Source organism: Tamandua tetradactyla, chromosome 17 (assembly GCF_023851605.1).
Source record: "Tamandua tetradactyla isolate mTamTet1 chromosome 17, mTamTet1.pri, whole genome shotgun sequence".
Classification (NCBI taxonomy): Eukaryota; Metazoa; Chordata; class Mammalia; order Pilosa; family Myrmecophagidae; genus Tamandua; species Tamandua tetradactyla.
Window position 1 is genome coordinate 38,853,161 of NC_135343.1, and position 4,361 is coordinate 38,857,521.

Here is a 4,361-nt window from a genome sequence, read left to right on the forward strand (position 1 = left end):
GGGTTTTTCATCTCAATTGTCCTGGTTCAGGAAATAGGGTTAAATAACCAGGTAAATACCAGGTAAACAAGTGTCTGGGGCTCTTTAGAAAACTTTAAAATGAAACTGAGTAAGAATTATAGATTTGGAAAGATTAAGAAAAGAAATGCAACTTTTCTTTTCATAGCTACTGTGTAAAAGATCTTGAGAACCGTGAGTGGTTGGCAAACTGCTCTTTTGTAATTAAAGAACTGGATTTGATTTGGTTTTGATTTCATGGGTTTTATGTGGCTTGCTTCATCTGGGGCCAATTAGAAAGAAATTCAGGTTTATATGTCATTGGGTTTTTCCTTGGTTCCAAAATGTAGCAAAAAGAAAGTCTGTCTGCAAGTGGGAATTTAGCCATTTAGTTGAGGCGTCTTTCTCTGTAAACCTTTGGGGACAGTGACATCTACTGGTAGTTTCTTTTATATGCCCTTTTCAGTGGTTCTCAACTTGTCTGTGTATTAGAATCACCTGGAGAAGTTTTTAAAACTCCCGATGCCCAGACAGTAACCCAGGCCAATTATGTGAGAATCTCCAGGGATGGTACCTGAGTTACAAGTATTTTTAAAGCCTCCCACAGTAGTCCGACTCACAGCCGAAACCGAGAATCACAGCTTTCAACGACAACAGAAATTCTAGGCTGTAAAAATGTGAACTCACATTCTGATGCAATTTCTCACAAAAAGAAAATGTTCGTAATTTATTTACTTTTTAATTGTGCCTCTTCCCCCCAAAAGTGTAAAATACAGGATGGAAGCAGTATGGTCTGGTCCACCATTGGCTCCCAAGAGCCTGGAACAGTGCTGGACAGAGTCTGAGCTCATGCTAGCTTTTGTGAAATGCATGAATGAAAATTATGACCTGCTCTCTGGCTGATTGGTCAGAAATATGGTTTCAGTTTGATGGAAAACGGTGTTCTTATCGTGGGGCTGAGGATACAGTATAATGGGTTCTGTTCAAAGTACCTTCTGGAATCTTGCAGGAAGATGCTCCTTGGTCTATGATATATCAGGTACATTAATCTCTTACAGACGCTGATCCTAGGAAAGGATGTACCGAGGTTCAATTTTGTGGTAAGTTCTCAATGTCTATTAAGTGTTTTAGTTAAAAAAGAAATGTCAAACTTATTACTTTTCTTCTGTGCTTTTTTCACTCATTCTCTTCAGATTTAGAAAGTTCTCTGTTATTTCAAAATTGGTTAAATATCAACTTATATTTTGTCCAGAGTCAAAAGAGTGTTTAAAAAATATTTCATGACTTAACCTATCTGGAATTAATTTTCCCTCCTACGGTGTATAGTGAGTATCCAACTTCTTATCTTTTGCTTAAATCAAAGAGCCAGTCTTGCCCACAGGATTTCTGAACACTCCAGCCCTTTCTCTGGTTGGTGATGCTTTCTCTCATGTTAAGCTTCTTTTTCATATACAAGTATGAAAAGTCTCACAATGAGACTTTTTCCTGGCGAAGTGAGTGGGAGACAATTCTGTATTTGCAGATTTTCAAAAGAAATATCTGAGAACTTGTTTTCTTAGCCCTTGCCCCTCTTACAAATTAGATAGGAGAGAAAGAAAGAATAAGACATGGTGAAGAGATGTCTTTGAAGAGAGCTGTTGCTGTACTCTGGGTCCCCAACTTCTCTTTTCAGTAAGGGGAGGGTGCTTCCTTCTAACCCCAAGCCTCAGAACACTAGGAGAATGTTGAAACGAGCTTCCAGGATTGATGTTTTTTCAAAATTTATTTTTATTTTTATCGACAAACTAAAGCAATACGCAAACAAGAACATTCTTAACATACAAGCATCCCATCCATGATGTACAATCAGTGGCTCACAATATCATCACATAGTAGTATATTCATCACCGTGATCATTTCTTAAATTATTTGCATCACTCCAGAAAAATAAATAAAAAGACAAAAGAAAAAACTCATGCATACATTACCCCTTATCCCTCCCTCTCACTGACCACTAGTGTTTCCATCTATGCAATATATTTTAACTTTTGTTCCCCGTATTTTTTTCTATACCCCTTACCACTCCTTTCATTGATCACTAGTATTTCAATCTACTCTATTTATTTTAACATTTGTTCACCTTATTAATTATTTATTTTTAATCCATGTTTTTTACTCCACACTGAAGATAAAAGGAGCATCAGACACAAGGTTTTCACAATCACATAGTCACATTGCAAAAGCTATATCATTATACAATCATCTTTAAGAAACATGGCTACTGGAACACAGCTTTGCAGTTTCAGGCACTTCCTTCTAGCCTCTCTAATCACCTAAAACTAAAAGAGGGGATATCTATAAAATGCGTAAGAATCATCTCCAGGATAACCTCTCTACTCTGTTTGGAATGTCTCAGCCACTGACACTTTATTTTGTCTCATTTCGCTCTTCCCCCTTTTGGTCAAGAAGATTTTCTCATTCCCTTGATGCTGAGTTCCAGCTCATTCTAGGATTTCTGTCCCACGTTGCCAGGAAGGTCCACACCCCTGGGAGTCATGTCCCACGTAGAGAGGGGGAGGATAGTGAGTTTGCTTGTTGTCTTGGCTGAGAGAGAGAGGCCACATTTGAGCAACAAAAGAGGTTCTCTGGGGGTGACACTTAGGCCTAATTTTAAGTAGGCTTAGTCTTCCTTTGTGGGGATAAGTTTCATATGAACAACCCCCAAGATTGAGGGCTCGGTCTATTGATTTCATTGTCCCCACTGCTTGCAAGAATATCAGAAATCCTTCCAGGATTGATGTTAGCTCAAAGCAGAGTATGGACTCCAACCTGGAAACCTAAGGGGCTGAAGGAGGCTGACTGGTTGCTTTCATCAGATCCAGGAAACACTGCTGCATGATTATTAGCCCCCACACCTGAAGTCTGTAAGGCAGAGAATGGGTTAGCAATCTCAGGACCAGCCGGGGCAGGGCTAGGTGAGTGGGCTGCTTGGGAGAGAAAGAAGGGGTGGGATTATTGTGGTTTAAAATATGTAACCATATTCTCTAATACTTCTCCCTTTAAAATATGAAGGTTTATACTTCTCTGCTTAAGTGTGAGCTGGACTTAGTGACTTTCTTTTAATGAATAGAGAATATGGCAGAAATAAAAGTGTGACCCCTCCAAGACTGGGTCAGAAGAGCTATTCAAGCTTTTTCCTTGCTCGCTGTCTTGGATCACTTCCTCTGGGAGAAGCCAGCTGCCATGTGGAGAGGACACACGAGAAACTCTGTAACAAGCCTATCAGATAAAATACGGAATATTGCATGAGACATACTTAAACTAAAAAGTTATTGATTGTGTATCTGAAATTGAAACTTAGCTGGGTGTCCTGTATTTTTATTTGCTAAATCTGGCACTCCAACCCTACAGTGAGATCCATGTGGCAGGGGACTGAGGCTTCATGACAACAATTAGCAAGGTATTGAGACCTTCTGCCAGTAGCACGTGAACGAGCCATCTCGAAAGTATATCTTACATGACCAATTAAACCTTTGAGCAATTGCAGCCTTAGCTGATGTTTTAAATGCCACCTCATAAGAGTTCCTGAGGCAGAACCACCCAGCTATACCATACTTGAATTCCTAGGCCAAAGAAGCAGAGTTAATAAAAGCTTGTTGTTTCAAACTGCTGAATTTGGGGATTATTTGTTATGCAGCAAAAGCTGATTAATACAGAGTCTTGTCCAGTAGACCCACCTAGAGTAGCAGAGGCTGGAGTGTACTTCCAGGGGTAGGGGCTGAGAATTAAGTTTTGCAGGTTCTTCTGCCAGGATAAGAGATCTCCTGGAGAGAGGGGCCTAGGAGCACACCTCAGGAAAGCAAGAGTCACCTTAAACCCCTTGCCAGGCTGAAAGATGGGGAGTAGGGAATAGATGAGCAGGAAGAGAGCAGACTTCCAGTGGGGAGGAAAGAAGATTGAATGCTAGGTCAGGTTCAGTGTTTTCATATTTGGTTTTATATAATATTCATACTCATTTTAGAGTTGAGATTGTGTTTGGCATTTAAAGTAACCTTAGGATTGTCTCTGCCTGAAGAGTGGGCAGAAAACCTGGTGGGATTTTTATCTGGGGAAGAGGGTGATACCCCTCTGAATAAGCTTTAAAGGGATGGTGGGTGACAATAACTGGGACTGTGTTTTAATCATCATAATACAACCACACTGGTTGCATTAGGACTGATTTTGAGGTTATCCTGACTGTTAGGGCCCCTGTCAAAATACTCCGGGTGGTCTAAGTCTTAAATAAGGTCTTTTGGTTGACCTCAAATAACAAAACCCTCCTCAAACCAACTTAAACAAGAAGGAGATTTTACTGTAAGGATGCATGGGTGGCTGTAATAGGAAGC